Genomic DNA, 26005 nt, shown 5'->3' on the forward strand with positions numbered 1-26005 from the left:
GCTTTATTCAACACTTGAAAATTCTCTTCCTCTGTTACAGTTGCAATCAACACATCATCCTGATTACACAAGCAATATGACATTCCTTACAAAATTATATCCATTGTAACTAGGAAATTTTTTGGAGAAGACTTCAGAGCATTGAACAGCTTCATGTAGGAGTCTAACCCTATGTGTGTGTTTATCGTGAGATACTGCTGACTTTCTTGATCCATATTGAGCTGTGCATAAGCATGGGACAAATACAACCTCATGAATCGCTTGGATCCCGCTAACTCTGCATACAAATCTTGGGAGGTTGGTAGTTGATACTACTCATCATCCACTGCCTGGTTGATTGTGACTTTGTCGTCCCCGCACAGTCTTAAGGTTTTGTCTGACTTAGGCACTACTACAATTGGGATTGCCCAATCACTATGATCAGATTTCATGAGCACACTGTTCCTCTGTAGCTTCTTAAGCTCCTCTTCACCCTGGGTTTGGAGAGCATAAGGAACCATCCTAGCCTTGCAATATACTGGTTTTGTATCAGACCTGATTTGGACATGCACTTTCAGACCGATTATACCTTCATAGCTGTCCTGAAAAATGTTGCTGTAACTATTCAATAGCTGATCGAGCTTCTTGGTCGTCTCAACTTGGAAAATATGCTTCCAGTCTAACTTAAGTTTGTGAAGCCAGTCTTGGCCCATTAACATTGATTTGTTGACATATACCACCACAACAATGGGTAACTTGAAGGACTTGTCCTTACATCTGATATTGTACTCCATTTGTCTGCATGTTTCTAGTACCTCAGCAGAGTAGGTTCTCGACTGAACTGTGCTCTCAGTTAGAGGTACATCACTGAATTTGCTCTTGTATGTGTCTCTTCTCATAATGGAGCAATCTGCAGCTGTACTGGTGCATGTGCTAATGTACTTTGAATTACCAACACCTTTGTATAAAAGTCTCTGTCATTTGAGAGATTGCTAGTAGTACAAATATACATCCCGAGCTCCACTTCGCTTAGGCACTTTGGATTTACTTCAAGATTGTGAACTCCACCCTTGTGTCGTCGCTGCTTTCCATTACCACTGGAATGAGTTTCCTTTCCTGCTTTAGCCTTCGCTCAGTAAGCAGCTGCAATATGGCCTTTCTTTTCGCAATTAAAGCACCTGGCATTTCTGTACTGACATGCCTTTGCTGTGATTGCCCTTACAGTGATAACGAGACACTGAACCACTTTAGGCTTGGCAGAAGCTGTATGAGTCACTTGCTTAGGATGAAATTGATGAGCTTTCTTTGATGCCATCTCAAAGGGAAGAGCAATCTTACACACTAGCTCAAATGTAAGATTTTGTGTGTTCAGTAACTTCAATTAGATTATTTTGTCCACCAATCGACACACAAATCTGCCTCGTAATGCATGGTCTAAGAACGTGCCAATGTTGTAATGTAGTGATAAGTTCTTCAGTGTCACAATGTACTCACCAACCATTTCACTACTTTTCTGATTTCTGGATTCAAATTTGTGGCTTTCCACTATCCCGAGTAACTTAGGGCTGAAATGCTTCCCCAACTTGGTAATGATTTTTTTGAATGGAACATCTTTTGCCTTGTTGGGAGCAGGACCGTTTATTAGTGTGCCATACATTCTCGGCCAATTTCCATTAACAAAATTGCCTTATTCGGAGTCTTAACCTCTTCCCTTTCAGCTTCAAGTTCCAAAATGTTACTGGCTCTGAAAAACATGTCCATTCTTTCAATAAACAAAATGAATGATTCTCGAGCTCTCTCATATGTTCCCAACCTTCTCATTTATCCTGTGAGCGCAGCCATATTGTCCCATTTCCAAATTCAATAGTGACAGCTTAAACACTTCACTGAGGTCGTCCATGGCAGTGATACAGATTCTCACGCAGGCACGTTGTTGGTGCGAGGCAGACGAGATTCAACACGAGTGTTCACAATAAAGCATCTCAATAAGTCAGTTTAGGTGGACCAAACGCATCCAAAATCAGTCCAGTCGAAGGTTGAAAATGCCCTCTTAATCAGATGTGAGATTTTAATTAGATGCACATTAGGACTCTGCGGCAGCCCCTTTGACTGAGGAGACAGTTCCACTGTCTGGCACAATCTGTGAAAATCCTAGTTCTCCCTCTCCTTTTCTGGGATTGGAGTCTTCTTCTTGGAAGCCAGTTCCAAGAGACTAGTGACAGGGCCTAGGCTACTCTAAACAACATTGCAGAACTATGACTGCACAATAGCAGGAAGGGTGAGACTCTGCACAATCTGCTGAAATCTCTGTCATCCAAATGGGCAGATCTCTGGGAGCTGCCGGGTCCTGTTCACTGCGGTCTATGCTGCCGTTCTCTGCCAATATTTATGGACCTTGACCTCATCCTCATTGCCAAAATTTGTTATATATCGGATGGCACTAACAGAGAAGACAGAATCCAAATGTGGCCAGTTCAAATGCTGTTAGAATGTCATTGCATCATTGTGTACTACACATGCTCTGACATCATATCACATAAACATTCCCAGAGCCAGCAATCAGCAAAATCAATTGATCTGCTGAGAACTTCATTGCTGATTAACCAGTCTGGCCCCGAGGAGATATTTGACTAGGGGAAGGAGGTGCTCTTTGGCCTCTTTCTTTTCTGTTCTGCCTTTTCAGCCTCCACGGTACAGGGGAAGAAGCTGATTGGCAAATAACTGGTAAGTTATTCAACTTATTATATCAGCAATAATGTTTTTGTAAAGCTAAGGTATGGTGGGGCAGCTCAACCGAGTGGAATGTGCCTCCTGTGGTATGTGAGAAGTCGTGTCCTTGACAAACACATCTGCAGGAAGTGTCATCTGCTGCAGAAGCTTGAGCTCCGGGTTTCAGAACTTGAGTGACGACTGGAGTCACTGTTGCGCAGCCACGAGGCAGAGAACTACATGGATAGCACTTTTCAGGAGGAAGTCACCCTGGAGCTTAAGAGAGCACAGACAGAGAGGGACTGGGCGGCTGCCAGACAGACAAGATGGTCAAGGCAGGTAGTGCAGGAGTCCCCGAAGGGCATCCCATTTTCTAACCAGTATTCAGTTCTGAGTACTGATGGGAGAGAGGGTTCCTCTGGAGAGTGCAGTGAGAGTCATGACCAGAGCACCATGGGTGGCTCAGCTATGCAGGGAGGAAGGAGAAAAGACAAGAGAGCAATAGTGGTATGGAATTCTATAATTTGGGGAACAGACTGGCGTTCCTATGGTCGCAGATGTGATTCCAGGATGGTATTTTGCCTCCCTGGTGCAAGGGTCATGGATATCACTAAGTGGCTACAGAGCATTTTGGAGGGCGAGGGTGAACAGCCGGAGGTCGTGGTCCACATTGGTGCCAACGATATAGGAAGAAAGAGGGATGAGGTCCTGCACGCTGAGTTTAGGGAGTTAGAAACAAGATTAGCAAGCAGGACCTCAAAGGTAGTAATCTCCAGATTACTCCCAAGGCCTCGTGCTACTGAGTATAGAAATAGGAAAATACACCAGATGAATGCTAGAGAGTGGTGCAGGAGGGAGGGCTTCAAAGTTCTGGGGCATTGGGACTGGTTCTGCGTAAGGTGGGACCTATACAAGCCGGACGGTCTACACCTGAATAGGACTGGGATAAATATCCTTGCAGGAAAGTTTGCTAGTGCTGTTGGGGATGGTTTCAACTAGTTTGGCAGGGGGATGGGAACCTGAGGGCAGTTTCAGATCGGACAATTTCAGGGTAGGGAACGGGAGGCAGAAAATTAGCGTGTGACTCTGAAAGACGGAAGAAGCAAAGGTTAATGAGTATGCAGCATAGGAATTTGGCAGTGTTAAAGGGTATTTATTTATTTAAATGCAAGGAATATAGTAAATAAAGCTGAGGGCACAGAGAGACACATGGCCACATGATATCATTGCTATAACGAAACTTGGCTTAAAGAGAGGCAAGATTGGCAGCTCAACATCTCTGGATGTAGAGTTTTCAGGCAGGATGGAGAGGGGGATTAAAAAGGAGGGGGGGGTGGCATTATTAGTAAAGGAATCAATAACAGCTTTGAGGAGGGAGGATATGCTAAATGAATCATCAAACAAGGCCATATGGGTTAAGCTCAGAAATAAAAATGAGCAGCCACACTACTAGGAGTGTACTATAAGCCCCAAATAGTGAGAGGGGGACAGAAGAACAAATATGTCGGCAAATTTCTGCGCGCAAAATCGATAGGGCCATAATAGTTGGGAATTTCAACTACCCTCATATCAACTGGGTTACAAACAGTGTGAAGGGCACAGGGGGCACAAAATTCTTGAACTACGTTCAAGGGAACTTTTTAGCCAGCACATAACAAGCCCGACAAGAGGGGGCGCAGTTCTAGATTTAGTCTTCGGTAATGAGGCTGGGAAAGTGGACGAAGTAACAGTGGGTGACCATTTTGGACATAGTGACCATAATACAGTAAATTTTAGCATAATCCTGGAAAAGGACAAAGATAAAACAGCAGTAAAAGTTCTAAATTGGGGGAATGCAAATTTGACGAAACTGAGAGGTAACCTGGCAAAAGTGGACTGGATACAGCTACTTGAAGGAAAATCAGTGGCAAACCAGTGGGAGGCATTCAAAAGCAAGATACTACAGGCACAGTGTAGGCATGTCCCCACAAAGATAAAGGCTGGTATGGCCAAATCTAGAGCCCCCTGGTTATCTAGAAGCTTACAGGGGAAGTTGAAGCAGAAAAAGAAAGTTTATGACGATCACAAAAAACTTAATATTTTAAAAAGCCTAGTGGAGTATAGAAAGTACGGGGGTGAAGTAAAAAGGGAAATTAGAAAAGCCAAGAGAGGACATGAAAAATTATTGGCAGGTAAAATGAAGGAAAACCCGAAGATGTTTTATCAGTACATTAAGAGCAAGAGGATAACTAAGGAAAGGGTAGGGCCTATCAGAGATGTACAAGTGAACTTATATGTGGATGCAGAAGATGTGGTCAGGGTTCTTAATGAGTTTTTTGTCTCTGTATACACAAAGGAGAGGGTTGATGTAGACATTGTAGTAAAAGAGGAGGAGTGTGAAATATTGGATACAATAGGCATAATGAGAGAGGAAGCACTAGAGGGTCTGACATCCTTGAAAGTGGATAAATCACCTGGGCTGGAAGGATTGCATCCCAGGTTGTTAGAGGAAGCCAGGGAGGAAATAACGGATGCGCTGAGGATCATCTTCAAATCCTCACTAGATTTGGGAGAGGTGCCAGACACTTGGAGATCTGCGAACGTTGTACCATTGTTTAAAAAGGGTGCGAGAGATAGGCCAAATAATTATAGGCCGGTCAGTCTGACCTCGGTGCTGGGTAAATTATTAGAATTAATTCTGAGGGACAGGATAAACTGCCTCTTAGAAAGGCACGGATTAATCAGGGATAGTCAGCATGGATTTGTTAAAAGAAGGTCATGTCTTACTGACTTGATTGAGTATTTTGAGGAGGTGACAAGGAGGATTGATGAGGGTAGTGCAGTGGATGTGGTCTACATGGATTTTAGTAAGGCATTTGACAAGGTCCCACATGGCAGACTGGTCAGTAAAATTAAAGCCTATGGGATACAGGGGAATGTGGCAGGTTGGATCCAGAATTGGCTCAGTGACAGGAAACAAAGGGTAGTAGTGGACGGATGGTTTTGCGAATGGAAAGCTGTTTCCAGTGGCGTTCCAAAGGTCTCAGTGTTGGGTCCCTTGCTGTTTGTAGTATATATTGATGATTTGGACTTAAATGCGGGAGGCATAATTGGGAAATTTGCTGATGACACAAAAATTGGCTGTGTAGATGATAGTGAAGAGGATAGCTGTAGACTCCAGAATGAAATCAATGGTTTGGTTGAGAGGGTGGAAAAGTGGCAAATGAAATTCAATCTAGAGAAGTGTGAGGTAATGCATTTGGGGAAGGCAAACAAAGTGAGGGAATGCATAATAAATGGGAGGATATTGAGATGGGTGGAAGAAGTGAGAGACCTTGGAGTGCATGTCCACAGGTTCCTGAAGGTGGCAGGACAGGTAGATAGAGTAGTGAAGAAGGCATATGGAATGCTTTCCTTTATTGGCTGAGGTATGGAATACAAAAGCAGGGATGTAATGCTGGAACTGTATAAAATGCTGGTTAGGCCACAGCTGGAGTATTGCACACAGTTCTGGTCACCACATTACAGGAAGGAGATAATTGCTCTGGAGAGAGTACAGAGGAGATTTACAAGAATGTTGCCAGGGCTGGAAAGTTGCAGCTATGAGGAAAGATTGGATAGGCTAGGCTTGTTTTCCTTAGAACAGAGTAGGCTGAGGGGTGACTTAATAGAGATGTACAAAATTATGAGGGGCCTAGATAGAGTAGACAGGAAGGACCTGTTTCCCCTAGCGGAGAGGTCAATCAGCAGGGGGCACAGATTCAAGTTGATAGATAGAAGAATTAGAGGGGACATGCGGAAAAACTTTTTCACCCAGAGGGCAGTGGGTGTCTGGAATTCACTGCCAGGAGTGGTGGTGGAGGCAGAAACCCTCAACTCATTTAAAAGGTACCTGGACATGCACCTGAAATGCTGTAACCTGCAAGGCTATGGAACAAATGCTGGAAGGTGGGATTAGATTGGGTGGCTAGTTTTTTCAGCCAGCATGGACACGATGGGCTGAATGGCCTTCTGTGCCATAACTTTTCTATGGTTCTATAGAATGCTGTTAAATTTCTCCATTATTATTAATTATTAGATTTTTTAAAAGAATTTTTAAAGATTTTTAATAAAATTTTGTGGTATTTCAGCTTCTACCTTGACACCATGTTTATGTCCCAATCGTCATTTGGCTCTCTGCAAAAAAATTTTAAGTAATTTAATTATTAATGCTTTTCATTTCCTGGTTGGTTGTCTGTGAGAATTCTTTAATGTGATTGGCTGTTTGTACAGCTTGAGGCCATCACTGCAGCATGGCACTAGGAATCCCCATTTAAGAACGCTACAATCAATTGCACATTGAGAGATTTAAAGCTCTTGCCACAGAGATCACTCAGTCTCTCAGTGAAGCCTTCTGCAGGGTTACTGACGAGTGTCCTAGCTTCATTGCTGACCACAAACTCCGGGCCATTATATAGAGAGAAGCCAGAACTGCTCATCAGAGTGTGGTGAGTTGCAGTGCCTCACTGTTGACAAGAGAGGGCGACATTATCCATGTTTTTTTTCGTCCTCATTGCAAAACCCTGAGGCCTTGTCTGACCTCCACAAGTACACCATGTTCCTTACCTGGATTAAATTAGCTGCAGTAAATAAGCATTAATGACAAAACATCAAACTAAAAGTTCTTTTGAGGAAAGAATTTGCATTTATATAGAACCTTTCATCACCTCAGGACACCCAAAGCACTTCACAGCCAATGAAGTGTAGCCACTGTGGTAATGTAGGAAATGCACCAGCTAATCTGAATACAGCAAAATCCCATAAACAGGAATGTGATAATTGGCCATATTATCTGTTCGAGTTATGTTGTTTGAGGGATACATATTGACCAGGAAACATGGGAGTGCTCCACTGCTCTTCTTCAAAATATTGCCATGTGATCTTATACATCTATTTGGGAGAACAGATGGGGTCTCAGTGCAGCTTCTTCTTCTTGGCCTCCTTGTCTCGAGAGACAATGGGTCAGCGCCTGGAGATGGTCAGTGGTTTGTGGAGCAGCGCCTGGAGTGGCTATAAAGGCCAATTCTAGAGTGACACACTCTTCCACAGGCATTGCAGATAAAATTCATTGTCGGGGCTGTTACACAGATGGCTCTCTCCTTGCACTTCTGTCTTTTTTCTTGCCAACTGCACCACTCTTTAGCCCTGCCTTTATGGCTGCCCGCCAGCTCTGGCGATCACTGGCAACTGACTCCCACGACTTGTGATCAATGTCACAGGACTTCATGTTGCATTTGCAGACGTCTTTAAAGCGGAGACATGGACGGCCGGTGGGTCTGATACCAGTGGCGAGCTCGCTGTACAATGCGTCCTTGGGGATCCTGCCATCTTCCATGCGGCTCACATGGCCAAGCCACCTCAATCGCCGCTGACTCAGTAGTGTGTATATGCTGGGGATGTTGGCTGCCTCAAGGACTTCTGTGTTGGAGATACGGTCCTACCACCTGATGCCAAGGATTCTCCGGAGGCAGCGAACATGGAATGAGTTGAGACGTCACTCTTGGCTGACATACGTTGTCCAGGCCTTGCTGCTGTAGAGCAGGGTACTGAGGACACAGGCTTGATACACTCGGACTTTTGTGTTCCGTGTCAGTGCACCATTTTCCCACACTCTCTTGGCCAGTCTGGACATAGCAGCGGACGCCTTTCCCATGCGTTTGTTGATTTCTGCATCACCAGGTTACTGGTGATAGTTGAGCCTAGGTAGGTGAACTCTTGAACCACTTCCAGAGCGTGGTCGCCGATATTGATGGATGGAGCATTTTTGACAACCTGTCCCATGATGTTCGTTTTCTTGAGGCTGATGGTTAGGCCAAATTCGTTGCAGGCAGCTGCAATCCTGTCGATGAGTCTCTGCAGACACTCTTCAGTGTGAGATGTTAATGCAGCATCGTCAGCAAAGAGGAGTTCCCTGATGAGGACTTTCCGTACTTTGGACTTCGCTCTTAGACGGGCAAGGTTGAACAACCTGCCCCCTGATCTTGTGTGGAGGAAAATTCCTTCTTCTGAAGACTTGAACGCATGTGAGAGCAGCAGGGAGAAGAAGATCCCAAACAGTGTAGGTGTGAGAACACAGCCCTGTTTCACGCCACTCAGGATTGGAAAGGGGTCTGATGAGGCACCACTATGCTGAATTGTGCCTTTCATATTGTCATGGAATGAGGTGATGATACTTAGTAGCGTTGGTGGGCATCCGATCTTTTCTGGTAGTCTGAAGAGACCACGTCTGCTGACGAGGTCAAAGGCTTTGGTGAGATCTATGAAAGCAACGTAGAGGGGCATTTGTTATTCGCGGCATTTCTCCTGTAGCTGGTGAAGGGAGAATAGCATGTCAATGGTGGATCTCTCTGCTCGAAAGCCGCGCTGTGCCTCAGGTTAGACACACTCAGCCAGCTTCTGGAGTCTGTTTAAAATGACTCGAGTGAAGACTTTCCCCACTATGCTGAGCAGGGAGATTCCACGGTAGTTGTTGTAGTCACCGCGGTCACCCTTGTTCTTATAGAGGGTGATGATATTGGCATCGCGTATATCCTGTGGTACTGCTCCCTCGTCCCAGCACAGGGAAAGCAGTTCGTAGAGTGCTGAAAGTATAGCAGGCTTGGCACTCTTGATTATTTCAGGGGTAATGCCGTCCTTCCCAGGGGCTTTTCCACGGGCTAGAGAATCAACAGCCCATCTTTCTCGGCATCACCTCTGACAGTGCAGCACTTCTTTAGTACTGCACTGAGTGTATCAACCTGGATTTTGTGCTGAAGTCTGGAGTGGGGCTTGAATCCATGTTCGTCTGACTCAGAAGTGAGAGTGCTACCACTGCTGGCACTTTATGCTTGAATTATATCCCTCTCCTTCTACAGCAGAACCATTTTAAGTGTTTTAGTTCCCTCCTCCATCAACTACCAGAATCCCACACAACAGCAATAATGATAACTCTCACAATGTTCCGTGTGGGAGGGGGGAGGGGAGTCCAAGTCAGAACCTTGAAGTAATGTCGATTCTGGGCTGAGAGCTACATTGCACCAATGCGCTGAGACACTGTGTGTATTCTCAATCTGTAGCTGCGTGCACAGAACCGTAACAATAGTCTGTACATATACAGCACCATTAACATAGTTAATTATCCCGAGGTGCTTGGCAGGAGCATTATCAAACAAAACCTGACACCAAACCACATGAGGAGATATTAGGTCAGATGACCAAAGGCATCTAAGAGGTAGGTTTTAATCAGTGTCTTCAAGGAGGAAAGAGAGGTAGAGAGGCAGAGAGTGTACGGAGGGAATTCCAGAGCTTCGAAACATGAATAACAACTTGCATTTATTTCGCTCCATCTACACAGTAAAACATCCCAAGGCGATTCACAGGAGCAAAAATCCAACAACAATTGTCAGTGAACTACACCAGGAAATATTGGGCACAGAAGCAGCTTACTAAAATCTCCAAGTGTTTACCTAATTCTCTCTTAAATGCCTTGAATGCCTTGTCTTCAATTACCACTTGTGGCACTGTGGTCCCTACTCTAACAGCATACTCCCTTTTGTGTTTAAAGTCTATGGCCTCTTGTTAGCAATTCACTCTTTTTGAACATGTCTGTTAGATGTCCCTGACCCTCTCTGCTATAGTGAATGCAACCCAATCTTTTTTTTTTGAAAGTCTCTCTTCATAGCTTCATCCTCTCATCCTTGGTATAATCCCGGTGAGTGTACATTGTACCTTTTCCACAGTTCTAATGTCCTTGCTATAATGGATGTCAGGATACTCTAACTAATACCTTCCACTGATTCATTATCACCTCCTTGTATTTTGATGTAATGTGCAAAGTCCCAGATTCCGATTCACAATTTTTATGTTTTTTCCCACCTGCAAGCCTGCTTTTAAACATCTCTGTCCCTAGATGGCTCTGCTTCTCCATTGAAAACTTTACTGGGCAGGGACCATTTCTGTTCCCTGTATTTTTCACCAAAAATCTGCTCCTTCACAGTCACCTACTTTGAATTGCATTGGTCACATAACTGCCCAATCCCTCAATCGCTGTTATGTTATATTTAATTTCTTCCGTGGCCTCACCCCTTCCTATCTCTGTAGCCTCCTCCAATCTTAAAACCCTTCAAAGATCTCTGCACTCTTCTGGCCACTTGCACACTCCCCACTTCTTTCACTCCGCCATTGACAGCCATGCCTTCGGCTGCCTAGGCCCTAAGCTCTGCAATTCCCTCCCTAAACCTCTCGCCTCTCTACCTTTAAGTTTCTACTTAAACCCCCCCTGTTTGAGCGAGTGTTGGTCGCTGGTCCTAATATCACCTCCTTTGGCTCAATGTCAATTTGTGCCTGATTTATGTTTCTGTGGCGTACCTACGTTGAAGGCACTATATGAATACAAGTTGTTGGTGTTGTTGTTGTTGGCGATGCCGTTTAAGTTGATCTCATCGGGAGATTGTTGTATTTTTCACTCTATCACTCTATACACACGTCCAAAAACACTGATATCATGGAGGTTCCAATACAGATGCCCTGTGCACAGTGCCGGCTAAAGCTTAAAAATGAAACAAAATATTGCAGATGCTGGAAACCTGAGGTTAAAAACAGAAAATGCCAGAAGCACTCAGCAGGTCAGGCAGCCGGGTTACTGTTTCAGATCAGTGACCCTTTCGTCAGAACTAGAAGATGTTAAAGGTTTAACAGTCTTTCAGCAAGTAGCAAGGCAGGGAAATGGGGGGGGGGGGGGGGGGGAAGGGGAGAAAGAACAAAGGGGAAGGGCTGTGATAGATAGGGTAGAAGGCAGGAGAGATTAAGTAACCACAAGGATGAGGATGCGAGGCAAAAGTGGGTGGCAATGAGGCAATTAAAGGAATAAAAGTTGGGTCTAGAGGGAAGTGTAGATTGTTACAGCAGAATAGCAGAGGGGCAGGGATGCCTGGAAAACCTGGGAAAGTGGAGAAGCCTCCTGTAGCATGGGAATGAGGAGGAGGAAGGCAAGACCCAGCAACTCGCCCGACTTGGGAATGAGACGAATTAGTCCTGTTAACGAGCTCGTTCAGGATCAGTTTGGGATTATGGCCGGGCCGGGCGGGTTCGGAGCTGGATCAGGGACAGACAGGGTGCATGGAGGCAATAACACAGTGGGAAGCCAGTCATGGACGCACCATTAACTGAGGTGGGCCCATAACAAGGAGCACGGCTGAGAGAGGCACTCAGCCATTAACACACAGGTGCCATCGGGTCTGTAGAGGTCAGGGGGAGGGCTATCTGTATGCGCTTGGGCAGTTCAGGGGTCATGACCCACTTGGCATCACAGGGACATAAGAAGGGGGTTAGGGTTCCAGACATTATTGTGAATCCAGCTGAGCACAACTCAAGCAACAGCTGGTGTTGGCAGCACAATTCTCAGATTTTGGGTCCAATGGCGATGAGGATCAGCATCCTGAGCAGCAGAGGCAGAACCCCGGGCATGAGGAGGGCAGAGGAGAGGGACAAGGGAGCGGAGGCCATACCCTCAGCATAGGGCGTACTGCTGAAGATGGAGCAACCTGAACATGTCGAAGAACCAGTGTCTCAGGATTCAGTACCTATCCAGGTCGATAGTCACTATTGCAGAAGACTTCACACATCATAGCACTGCTGGCCATGCCCTTCCTATAGCCGTCAAAGCCACTGTGGCCTTGAACCTCTTCACTTTTGGCTCCTTCCACTGCTCTGCCCAATGTGGTGCCCTCCACTCTCGGCCTCTTCTACTCAGTTCTCACCCTTGTGGCCTCAGCTGAGGTGCAGGCAGCCTGCTCACATGTCTCTGCTTGTGGCTGAAATGCCCATGGCAGCCATCCTCGTCGTAGAGCAGCCAGTGGGGGTACCTGCAGAGACTGCTGCGCCAGCGACAATGCTGGGACAGCCTCTGTCACAGGGCCCTATTGCATGGGTGGTTCCTCAGCCAGAGGGGCCGAGGAGGCCGCTGATGATGATGGCACCCCATGAGGGGTGGCTGCCTCGTCCTCCTTGGTGTCTGCATCAGCCCTTGACTAATTCTCTGGATAGCTGGAAGGGAGAATTGGCTGGGGAGCAACTGGCATCCACTCCAAATATCTTTGCGCCACCAGTGCCAATAACCGTGTATTCTACAGAGTGTTACATGCAATCTGTGCATGTCAGTGCACTGCTCCTACTTCCAGTCCAAGTGCTGCCACATATGGTTTTCCATGAGATTGGCCACTCTCTCAAAGGAGGAGCTCATGTGTTCAAAGCCCTGAGGCAGGGTCGTGATCATGAGCTGGATGGTCTCCTCCATTCTCAGCCCATGACCCCGCACTGCCTCAGGGAACTTGAACATGTGGGTACACATCTGTTGCTGCTGATCGAATAGAGCCTCCATTCTTGTGACTCCTGAGGCCCCGCATCTGGACCCAGCTGACCATGGCTATGCCTTAACATCCTCTGAGGGGGACTGCCCACAGCTGCCTCCACCTCTCTCACCACCTCCTGCACAGTAATGCTGTGCTCTTCACCCAGTGCCACCCCATTTAAGAGCATGCAAGCAGCCACCAATGTGACTCCATCTGTGCTGGTGTAGGGAGCGCCTGTAAGATGTGACGGTGCTGTCTCTGCTGTCTCACTTTCTTCCAATAGCCCCGGTGCCGTGAAGGGACTCAGGAGTTCCTGACCAATGCCAGCGGCTCATCGTCATAAGAAGCTGTAGTGCTGGGCATTGCTGAGTGGTCAGTAGGTACCCTGGCACACATTCCTCCCATGTTCAGGAGCAGCATGCACCCTCAGGCTTCTCAGCTGCTGTGTCCCAGGAGCCTGTCATCAGGAAGTGTCATTGCCAGAGTGAAGAAGGTCGTTGAACTTGGATGGTACTGGATCCAGTTCTTCCAAACCACAATTCGGCTGCTTCTGCTGTTTCTGCGGCTTCATGCCAGCTTTGTTAGGCTGGGTGACCTCCTCCTTCCACCCTCCGGAAAGAGGACCTCCCTCCTGTCCCTCACAGCTTCCAGGAGGACCTCAAGACTTGCATCTGGAAAGCGAAGGGGCAACTCTGCCTCGGTGCCACGTCTCAGCCTCTCCTCCTGACTCCCTGTTTCCTGCATCTACTCTATCAAACCGCAGCCGCAGTAATGGTTGCCATGATGCACTTGCAAAGTCCCACCCCCCTCCCGCACCTGCTGCCACTTATTGGCCGCGCAATCCGCCCTCCAGCCAATCAGCAACTCACTTCCATGAAAATCACAAGTTGTGACTACTTCCCCGCACCCCGGGGTGGGTCGGGACCCAGGAACAGTCCGACGTTGGTTTCCCAACCTCGGAGGAGAAATCCTGCCCTCTGTCCCTGTCCTTTATCCATGGCACAACTTAATCTGACATATTAAGTGGAATCATCTTTGCAAGTGTCTTGCATGCCACATTATCAAATGACTTTTGAAAGTCTAACATCTGCTGCAGTCCCATTGTCCAGATGCACGATAATTTGATTAAATTAGTCCAGCATAACCCGTACTTTAACAATCCATGCAGACTGTCCCTTATCTGCTCAGACTTTTCCAAATGGTCACTGATAACACAAAACTTGGAAGTATTGTGAACTGTGAGAAGGATACTGATAAACCTCAAGAGGACCCAGACAGGCTGGTATCTTAGGCGGACAAGCGGCAGATGAAATTTAATGCAGAAAAGTGTGAAGTGGTTCAGTTTGGTTGGAAGAAGGAGGAGATGCAAAAGAAAATAAAGGGTACAATTCCAAAGCGGGTGCTGGAGCAAAGGGCCCTAGGTGTATATGTGCACAAAATCATTGCAGGGTAGGTTGAGAAATCGATTAATAAAGCATATGGAACCCTGGGTTTCAGAAAAACAAGCCAGTTATGATAAACCTGTATAAAACACTGGTCCGTCCGCAATTGGAGAATTGTGTCCAGTTCTGGGGGCACCACACTTTCGGAAGGATGTTAAGGCATTGGAGGGAATGCAGAAAAGATTCATGAGAATGGTTCCAGGAATGAGGAACTTCAGTTATGTGGATAGGTTGGAGAAGCTGGGTCTGTTCCCCTTGGAGAAGAGAAGATCACGAGGAGATTTTATAGGGGTGTTCAAAATCACGAGGGACCTGGACAGAGTAGCTAGGGAGGAACTGTTCCCATTGGCTGAAGGATCCAGAAGCAGAGGATTTAAGGTAATTGGCAAAAGAAGCAACTGCGATATGAGGAAAAACTTGTTACGTGAGTGGTTAGGATCTGGAATGCACTGAGAGTGTGGTGGAGGCAGATTCTTCTGAAGAGAAAAGAATTTGCAGGGCTACAGGGAAAGTTCAGGGAGCGGGACTATGTGTATTGCTCTTGCAGAGAGCTGACATGGACATGATGGGCTGAACGGCCTCATTCTGTGCATTAACCATTCTATGAATCTATGATTCTATAATCTCCATAATCTATAATTCAGTCACCCTCTTGGCTACAGGGTCACATGATCCAAGTAGAAGGGCTATAAGATGGACAATCCTCAGAGAATGTGGACGTTTAATGAAAATTGAAATGACTCTTCTACTGCTGTCACCAGGCTTGTGGGCCATACCTATCTCTCCATCGTTGATGCCCAATGGCTGTGCCACCCTGCCAATCTCCAAGGCATCCTCATCCAATGTGGTCAGGGTGGCTTTGGATGCAGGTCCACTCCCCCACCACCCCCCCCAACCACCGGTTCTCTGCCTCTCCCTGGAGTGGTGTGCTCTCTTCTGCTATGAGAGAAAGCAGAGAGTTTTGTGTGTGAGAAGTGGAATGTGTGGAGAGGATGGAATGAGAACAATTGTGGAGGATGACTGTGAGGGATTGGTGCGAGATGAGGGTGAGTGTGAATGTTGGCTGTTCAGGTGGAGATTTGAGGAGGTGCTTGGAAAGAAAGGAATGTGTGGAACTGCAAGCTCTGTCAGTCAGGGGAGTGATGTGCAGGAGGATGCTAGGGATGTCAGGGGAGTGTTGTGCAGGTCGGTGCTAGGGATGTGTGGGGAGTGTTGTGCAGGAGTATGCTAGGGATGTCAGGGGAGTGTTGTGCAGGTCGATGCTAGGGATGTCAGGGGAGTGTTGTGCAGGTCGATGCTAGGGATGTCAGGGAAGTGTTGTGCAGGTCGATGCTAGGGATGTCAGGGGAATGATGTGCAGGTCGATGCTAGGGATGTCAGGGGAATGATGTGCAGGTCGATGCTAGGGATGTCAGGGGAGTGTTGTGCAGTTCAGTGCTAGGGATGTCAGGGGAGTGTTGTGCAGGTCGATGCTAGGGATGTCAGGGGAATGTTGTGCAGGTCGGTGCTGGGGATGTCAGGGGAGTGTTGTGCAGGGGGATGCTAGGGATGTCAGGGGAGTGTTGTGCAGTTCGGTGCTAGGGATGTCAGGAGAATGTTGTGCAGGGGGATGCTAGGGATGTCAGGGGAGTGTTGTGCAGTTCGGTGCTAGGGATGTCAGGGGAATGATGTGCAGGTCGGTGCTAGGGATGTCAGGAGAATGTTGTGCAGGTCGGTGCTAGGGATGTCAGGGGAGTGTTGTGCAGTTCGGTGCTAGGGATGTCAAGGGAATGTTGTGCAGGTCGGTGCTAGGGATGTCAGGGGAGTGTTGTGCAGGTCGATGCTAGGGATGTCAGGGGAGTGTTGTGCAGGTCGATGCTAGGGATGTCAGGGGAGTGTTGTGCAGTTCGGTGCTAGGGATGTCAAGGGAATGTTGTGCAGGTCGGTGCTAGGGATGTCAGGGGAGTGTTGTGCAGGTCGATGCTAGGGATGTCAGGGGAGTGTTGTGCAGGTCGGTGCTAGGGATGTCAGGGGAGTATTGTGAAGGTCGATGCGAGGGATGGCAGGGAAGTGTTGTGCAGGTCGATGCTGGGGGATGTCAGGGGAGTGTTGTGCAGGTCGATGCGAGGGATGTCAGGGGAGTGTTGTGCAGGTCGATGCTAGGGATGTCAGGGGAGTGTTGTGCAGGTCGATGCTAGGGATATCAGGGGAGTGTTGTGCAGGTCGATGCTAGGGATGTCAGGGGAGTGTTGTGCAGGTCGATGCTAGGGATGTCAGGGGAGTGTTGTGCAGGTCGATGCTAGGGATGTCAGGGGAGTGTTGTGCAGCTCGATGCTAGGGATGTCGGGAGTGTTGTGCAGGGGGATGCTAGGGATGGCAGGGGAGTGTTGTGCAGCTCGATGCTAGGGATGGCAGGGGAGTGTTGTGCAGGTCGATGCTAGGGATGTCAGGGGAGTGTTGTGCAGGTCGATGCTAGGGATGTCAGGGGAGTGTTGTGCAGCTCGATGCTAGGGATGTCGGGAGTGTTGTGCAGGGGGATGCTAGGGATGGCAGGGAAGTGTTGTGCAGGTCGATGCTAGGGATGTCATGGGAATGTTGTGCAGGTCGGTGCTAGGGATGTCAAGGGAATGTTGTGCAGGTCGGTGCTAGGGATGTCAGGGGAGTATTGTGCAGGTTGATGCTAGGGATGTCAGGGGAGTGTTGTGCAGGTCGATGCTAGGGATGTCAGGGGAGTGTTGTGCAGGTCGATGCTAGGGATGTCAGGGGAGTGTTGTGCAGGTCGATGCTAGGGATGTCAGGGGAGTGTTGTGCAGGTCGATGCTAGGGATGTCAGGGGAGTGTTGTGCAGGTCGATGCGAGGGATGTCGGGAGTGTTGTGCAGGAGGATGCTAGGGATGTCAGGGGAGTATTGTGAAGGTCGATGCTAGGGATGTCAGGGGAGTGTTGTGCAGGTCGATGCTAGGGATGTCAGGGGAGTGTTGTGCAGGTCGATGCGAGGGATGTCGGGAGTGTTGTGCAGGAGGATGCTAGGGATGTCGGGAGTGTTGTGCAGGGGGATGCTAGGGATGTCGGGAGTGTTGTGCAGGTCGATGCTAGGGATGTCGGGAGTGTTGTGCAGGGGGATGCTAGGGATGTCAGGGGAGTGTTGTGCAGGTCGATGCGAGGGATGTTGGGAGTGTTGTGCAGCTCGATGCTAGGGATGTCAGGGGAGTGTTGTGCAGGTCGATGCGAGGGATGTTGGGAGTGTTGTGCAGCTCGATGCTAGGGATGTCGGGAGTGTTGTGCAGGGGGATGCTAGGGATGGCAGGGAAGTGTTGTGCAGGTCGATGCTAGGGATGTCAGGGGAGTGTTGTGCAGGTCGATGCTAGGGATGTCAGGGGAGTGTTGTGCAGGTCGATGCGAGGGATGTTGGGAGTGTTGTGCAGCTCGATGCTAGGGATGTCGGGAGTGTTGTGCAGGGGGATGCTAGGGATGTCAGGGGAGTGTTGTGCAGGTCGATGCTAGGGATGTCAGGGGAGTGTTGTGCAGGTCGATGCTAGGGATGTCAGGGGAGTGTTGTGCAGGTCGATGCTAGGGATGTCAGGGGAGTGTTGTGCAGGGGGATGCGAGGGATGTCAGGGGAGTGTTGTGCAGGTCGATGCAAGGGATGTCAGGGGAGTGTTGTGCAGGGTGATGCTAGGGATGTCAGGGGAGTGTTGTGCAGGAGGATGCTAGGGATGTCAGGGGAGTGTTGTGCAGGTCGATGCTAGGGATGTCAGGGGAGTGTTGTGCAGGAGGATGCTAGGGATGTCAGAGAAGTGTTGTGCAGGAGGATGCTAGGGATGTCAGGGGAGTGTTGTGCAGGAGGATGCTAGGGATGTCAGGGGAGTGTTGTGCAGGTCGATGCCAGGGATGTCAGGGGAGTGTTGTGCAGGTCGATGCTTGGGATGTCAGGGGAGTGTTGTGCAGGAGGATGCTAGGGATGTCAGGGGAGTGTTGTGCAGGTCGATGCCAGGGATGTCAGGGGAGTGTTGTGCAGGAGGATGCTTGGGATGTCAGGGGAGTGTTGTGCAGGAGGATGCTAGGGATGTCAGGGGAGTGTTGTGCAGGAGGATGCTAGGGATGTCAGGGGAGTGTTGTGCAGGTCGATGCTGGGGATGTCAGGGGAGTGTTGTGCAGGGGGATGCTAGGGATGTCAGGGGAGTGTTGTGCAGGTCGATGCTAGGGATGTCGGGAGTGTTGTGCAGGGGGATGCTAGGGATGTCAGGGAAGTGCTGTGCAGGAGGATGCTAGGGATGTCAGGGGAGTGTTGTGTAGGAGGATGCTAGGGATGTCGGGAGTGTTGTGCAGGGGGATGCTAGGGATGTCAGGGAAGTGCTGTGCAGGAGGATGCTAGGGATGTCGGGAGTGTTGTGCAGGAGGATGCTAGGGATGTCAGGGAGTGTTGTGCAGGAGGATGCTAGGGATGTCAGGAGTGTTGTGCAGGAGGATGCTAGGGATGTCAGGGGAGTGTTGTGCAGGAGGATGCTAGGGATGTCGGGAGTGTTGTGCAGGAGGATGCTAGGGATGTCAGGGAGTGTTGTGCAGGAGGATGCTAGGGATGTCAGGGGAGTGTTGTGCTGTTCGATGCTAGGGATATCAAGGAAGTGTGCAGGTCGATGCTAGGGATGTCAGGGAAGTGTTGTGCAGGTCGATGCTAGGGATGTCAGGGGAGTGTTGTGCAGGTCGATGCTAGGGATGTCAGGGAAGTGTTGTGCAGGTTGATGCTAGGGATGTCAGGGGAGTTTTGTGCAGGAGGATGCTAGGGATGTCAGGGGAGTGTTGTGCAGGAGGATGGTCGGGATGTCAGGGGAGTGTTGTGCAGGTCGATGCTAGGGATGTCAGGGGAGTGTTGTGCAGGTCGATGCTAGGGATGTCAGGGGAGTGTTGTGCAGGTCGATGCTAGGGATGTCAGGGAAGTGTTGTGCAGGTCGATGCTAGGGATGTCAGGGAAGTGTTGTGCAGGTCGATGCTAGGGATGTCAGGGGAGTGTTGTGCAGGTCGATGCTAGGGATGTCAGGGAAGTGTTGTGCAGGTCGATGCTAGGGATGTCAGGGGAGTTTTGTGCAGGAGGATGCTAGGGATGTCAGGGGAGTGTTGTGCAGGAGGATGGTCGGGATGTCAGGGGAGTGTTGTGCAGGTCGATGCTAGGGATGTCAGGGGAGTGTTGTGCAGGTCGATGCTAGGGATGTCAGGGGAGTGTTGTGCAGGAGGATGGTTGGGATGTCAGGGAAGTGTTGTGCAGGTCGATGCTCGGGATGTCAGGGGAGTGTTGTGCAGGTCGATGCTAGGGATGTCAGGGGAGTGTTGTGCAGGTCGATGCTAGGGATGTCAGGGGAGTGTTGTGCAGGTCGATGCTAGGGATGTCAGGGGAGTGTTGTGCAGGTCGATGCTAGGGATGTCAGGGAAGTGCTGTGCAGGAGGATGCTAGGGATGTCAGGGGAGTGTTGTGTAGGAGGATGCTAGGGATGTCGGGAGTGTTGTGCAGGGGGATGCTAGGGATGTCAGGGAAGTGCTGTGCAGGAGGATGCTAGGGATGTCGGGAGTGTTGTGCAGGAGGATGCTAGGGATGTCAGGGAGTGTTGTGCAGGAGGATGCTAGGGATGTCAGGAGTGTTGTGCAGGAGGATGCTAGGGATGTCAGGGGAGTGTTGTGCAGGAGGATGCTAGGGATGTCGGGAGTGTTGTGCAGGAGGATGCTAGGGATGTCAGGGAGTGTTGTGCAGGAGGATGCTAGGGATGTCAGGGGAGTGTTGTGCTGTTCGATGCTAGGGATATCAAGGAAGTGTGCAGGTCGATGCTAGGGATGTCAGGGGAGTGTTGTGCAGGTCGATGCTAGGGATGTCAGGGGAGTGTTGTGCAGGTCGATGCTAGGGATGTCAGGGAAGTGTTGTGCAGGTTGATGCTAGGGATGTCAGGGGAGTTTTGTGCAGGAGGATGCTAGGGATGTCAGGGGAGTGTTGTGCAGGAGGATGGTCGGGATGTCAGGGGAGTGTTGTGCAGGTCGATGCTAGGGATGTCAGGGGAGTGTTGTGCAGGTCGATGCTAGGGATGTCAGGGGAGTGTTGTGCAGGTCGATGCTAGGGATGTCAGGGAAGTGTTGTGCAGGTCGATGCTAGGGATGTCAGGGAAGTGTTGTGCAGGTCGATGCTAGGGATGTCAGGGGAGTGTTGTGCAGGTCGATGCTAGGGATGTCAGGGAAGTGTTGTGCAGGTCGATGCTAGGGATGTCAGGGGAGTTTTGTGCAGGAGGATGCTAGGGATGTCAGGGGAGTGTTGTGCAGGAGGATGGTCGGGATGTCAGGGGAGTGTTGTGCAGGTCGATGCTAGGGATGTCAGGGGAGTGTTGTGCAGGTCGATGCTAGGGATGTCAGGGGAGTGTTGTGCAGGAGGATGGTTGGGATGTCAGGGAAGTGTTGTGCAGGTCGATGCTCGGGATGTCAGGGGAGTGTTGTGCAGGTCGATGCTAGGGATGTCAGGGGAGTGTTGTGCAGGTCGATGCTAGGGATGTCAGGGGAGTGTTGTGCAGGTCGATGCTAGGGATGTCAGGGGAGTGTTGTGCAGGTCGATGCTAGGGATGTCAGGGGAGTGCTGAACTAATGAGGTCATTAAACCTCATCCGACACTGAATCCAGGTTCTGGGCACCACATTCCAGCTGCTCATACCTCCACTATTTCCAGCCACTCCTGTTTAGTTTGGGTGGCTGGTCCCATCCTCTTGTCCACAGGAAAGAGCATGTCTTTTCTGGCCCTCACCGTTCAGTTAAAGAGCCACAGCAAAGCCCATTGACACAATAAACGGGTTGCCGATCTGCTACCCGCCTCCCGCTGTGAGTTCACTTAAGATTCCACCCATAGTCTCCACTCTTCAACTATTTCATGTCAACCCCCTCCCTCTCCTACTACATGGTGGTGGCAAAGCCTTCAGCCATCACATCCCTGCACTCCTCCTGAAAACCTTCTCCTTGTCACATCTCTCCCTACCATGAAAGGGCCCCTCAAATCTTAACTCTGACCGTGTCTTCAGCTCATCTCCCAACTCCTACCTGGTGTCCGACCCTCCTTGGTAAGTTGAGACGTTTGGCAACATTGAAGGAAGAATACACGGGTCAGTTTCTGTCACACCCTAACTCCTGCTCTTCTTCAAAATTTAGTTTGGACCGGCATCAAAATCGGCGCAGGCTTAGAGGGCCGAATGGCCTGTTCCTGTGCTGTACTGTTCTTTGTTCTTTGTAAATAATGCCATGGGATCTTTTGTGTCCATCTGAGAGGATAGACTGGGCCTTGGTTTCTCATCCGAGAGATAAAGTAACAGATTAGGACTAGGACAGCCTTCTTGGTTCACTGAAGTTCTTCCCACTAGTGCGCTGCATAGTCACAACCTGGGACAAGCCTGACGAGACTTCCTGGCACTCAGCACAGACTGCCGATCAAATCTCCGATCCACATGCTTTCCATGACTCAGTGGCATATCAGACGATACCTTCACACACTAAAAGCCACTGGGTAGCGATGTTTTTATTTATAATCCTTCAATATTAGCTCTAATGTGGTGACTGTTTAAACATGCTCTTAGTCTGTAGGGCAAAATAGATGGGAGAGGACACAATAGGGAATTTTATATGTACATGCCACTTTACTTTAATCCCTTATTGCATTTGCTGACTGGAAAGACACTATTGTTACAGACTATATCATCAGTGATGAGTCAGATACGTGAGAGACTGTTGCTGAAAGCGTATAAAGTATTTTAACTGAGCATGGAATCGCACAGCACAGCATTCGGCCCATCATTCCCATGCTCGCTCTTTGCAATAACCCCTGCTGTTGCTCCATAACCCTGTAAATCTTTCTCCTTCGTATTTATCACAGAATCACAGAATCGTTACAGTGCAGAAGGAGACCATTTGACCCATCATGTCCACACTGGCTCTCCAAAAGAGCAATTCCCTCAGTTCCATTCCCCTGCCTTCTCCCCGTAACCCTGCACATTCTTCCTTTTCATAGAACTGTCTAATTCCCTTTTGATTGCTTTAACTGAACCTGCCTCCACCACACTCTCAGGCAGTGCGTCCCAAACATTAACCACTCACTGTATGGAAAAGTTTTTCCTCATGTCACTTTTGCTGTACCTTTATCTAACTGCTCTTTAAAATTACTATTGAATCTGCTTGCACCACGCTTTCAGGCAGTGCTTTTCATAACAACCCGCTGCCAGGCAATGACCATCTCCAACAAGAGAGAATCTAACCATCTCCCCTTGACATTATGATCGCTGAATCCCCCACGATCAATATCCTGGGGGTTACCATTGACCAGAAAATAAACTGGAGTAGGCATATCAATACCATGGCTACAAGAGCAGGTCAGAGGCTAGAAATCCTGCAGTGAGTAACTCACCTCCTGACTCCCCAAAGCCTGTCCACCATCTACAAGACACAAGTCAGGAGTGTGATGGAATACTCTCCACTTGCCTGGATGGGTGCAGCTCCAACAACACTCAAGAAGCTCAACACCATCCAAGGACAAAGCAGCCCACTTGAGTTGCACCCCATCCACAACATTCACTCCCTCTACCACCGATGCACAGTGGCAGCAGTGTGCACCATCTAAAGGCCTGCTGCCCGGCCCGAACCCGACAGGACCTGACAACATGTGTCAGGTTTGGGTCGGGTCAGGTCGCTCTTCCGGGTCTAGCTTTCGGGCTCGGGTCGAGTCAGGCCTGGTCCGGATCGGACCCGCACAAGTCTTGCATTTTGCTCTACTGCTAAGTGTGAAAAGTTCAAAACCTACCTGAGCTGGAATTCCGGGATATCAAAGAGGGAAACTCTGAGTCTGCACAGTGAGCAAGTGAGCGTCTCCATGATGTCATCACGCTCATGCTGCAGCTTCCCGCAGATTCGGAGTCGCAAGGTTGGTAAAGGGAACATTCCGGTGGTCGGGTCGGGCTCGGGTCGGGTCAGGTCGGGCTCGGGCTCGGGCTTGGGTTGGGTCGGGCACAGGAAAGATTGGAGGGACTCGAGCTGGGTCGGGCTCGTGTCCGATGTGGTCCTGTCGGGTTCGGGTCGAGTTTTTTTCCCTGACCTGAGCTGGCCTTCAGTACCATCTACAAGATGCACTGCAGTAACGCACCAAGGCTCCTTCAACAGCACCTTCCAAACCCATGACCTCTACCACCTTGAAGGACAAGGGCAGCAAATGCATGGGAACACCACCAACTGCAAGTTCTCCTCCAAGCCATACACCATCCTGACTTGGAACTATATCGCCGTTCCTTCACTGTCACTGGGTCAAAATCCTGGAACTCCCTTCCTAACAACACTGTCGGTGTACCTACGTCACATGGGCTGCAGCAGTTCAAGAAGGCAGCTCACCGCCACCTTCTCAAGGGCAATTAGGGATGGGCAAAAAATGGTGGCCTCGCCAGCGATGCCCACATCCCAGGAACGAATAAAAAACAATTTCTCCTCATCTTCCCTCTGGTTCATTTTGACATGGATCTTAAATCTATGTCCTCTGCTTATAGACCCTCCTGCCAGTGGAAACAGTTTCTCCAAAATCCCTCATAACTTTGAAGATTTCTATTAAATCACCCTCTAACCTTCTCTGCTCTAGGGAGAACAACCCCAGCATCTCCAGCTTCTTCACATAACTGTGTGACCATTCTGGTAAATCTTCTCTTCACCCTCTCCAAGACCTGCAACAGCCCACTTAGCTTGAGCGCAAAAAAAACTAAGTCGACACTCCGTTGCAGCATTGAGGGAGTGCAGCACTGTTGCACATGTTTTCGTTTGGATGAGACGTTAAACTGAAGCCCCATCTTCCCGTTCGTGGCTCAGTTGATAGCACCCTTGCCTCTGAATTACAAGGCTACAGGGTCAAGTCCCACTCAGGGCTTGAGTGCAAAAATCTAGGCTGACACTCCAGTGCATTACTGAGGGAGTGCTGCATTGTTGGAGGTGCTACCTTTCAGATGAGATGTTGAATGGAAGCTCCATCTGCCTGCTTGAGTGGATGGAAAAGATCCTATGACGCAATTTTGAAGAAGTGCAGGGCAGTTATCCCTGGTGTCCTGGCCAATATTTATCTCTCAACCAACATTGGTCAAAAGCAGATTATCTGATCATTATCAGCTTGCTGTTATTGGGAGCTTGCTGTGCACAAATTGTCTGCTGCATTTCCTACATTACAACAGTGACCACACTTCAAAAGTACTTATTTGGCTGCAGAGCACCTTAAGATGTCCGATGTTCATGAAAAGTGTGATATAAATGCAAGTCTTTCTTTCTCTCACGTAAATGTAAAAGATCCCATGGCACTATTTTGAAGAAGAGCAGGGGAGTTCTCTTTGGTCCGGCAGCATCCTTAGAGAGGGGAACAGAGTTAATGTTTTAGATCTGTGACCTTTCATCAGGTGTTCTGACAGACCTGAGACATTAACTCTGTTTCTGTCTGCACAGATGCAGCCAGACCTGCGGAGTATTTCCAGCATTGTTATTTTTGTTTCAGGTTTCCAGCATCCACAGTATTTTGCTTTTGAGTTCTCCCTGGTGTGCTGACCAATATTTATCCCTCAATCAACAACAATATAAAAAAAATCTGGTTATTGTCTTACTGCTGTTCTTGGGAGTTTGCAGTGTCCAAATAGCCATATCATGGGCAAGGTGCTGGAGGTGACAGGAGCTTGCGAGAACTCTGTATGAGTAAGCTTCCTTAGGAGAGGTACTTGTTTTAGAGGGTTCACTAGATTGATTCCTGGGATGAATGGGTTGTCTTATGAGGAGAGATTCAGTAGAATGGTCCGAGACTGGAAGAATGAAAGGTGGTCACACTGAAATATATAAAATTCTTGGAGGGCTTAACAGCTGTGTTTCCTTTGACTGGGGAGCCTCGAACTATGGGTCATGGTTTTGGGATAAGGGGGTGACCGTTTAGGACTGAGACGCGGAGTATTTTCTTCAGAGAATTGTGAATCTTTTTGACTTCTGTACCCGAGAGTGTCTGTGGATGCTTAGTTGATGAGTATATTCAAGACTGAGATCATAGATTTTTGGATGGTAAGGGAATGAAGGGATGTGGGTATAGAGTGAGAAACTGGAATTGGGGTCTTACTGTTCTTACTGAACGGCGGAGAAGGCTTGAAATGCCATATGGCTATTCCTGCTCCTCTTTGTTCTTATGTGACTTACAAGTGGAGGAGATTGGAGTATTATGGCTCCCCAAGTCTCTCTATCAGATTGAATCACTGACAACTGGAACTATCTGGTACTACTTCTAACCCTGAGCTTCAGCCAAGAAGGCACTGGGTCTACCAAACCATCTTGTCCCAGCCTTCCCAAGTGCATATTTTATGTTTTTTCACCCTGGTGGTGACATTGTACTGACAGTAACAAAGTTACTGTGTAATACTGCTCTTTCCACATACCTGACTAGCGCCAACATGCTTGGATTGACACTGATTTCCTTTGATTATAATAAAACACCAGCTTGCAGGTAGCCTGGGGTCTAGACTGTGATTGTGCTGTTTAACTGCG

Source organism: Heterodontus francisci, chromosome 3 (assembly GCF_036365525.1).
Source record: "Heterodontus francisci isolate sHetFra1 chromosome 3, sHetFra1.hap1, whole genome shotgun sequence".
Classification (NCBI taxonomy): domain Eukaryota; kingdom Metazoa; phylum Chordata; class Chondrichthyes; order Heterodontiformes; family Heterodontidae; genus Heterodontus; species Heterodontus francisci.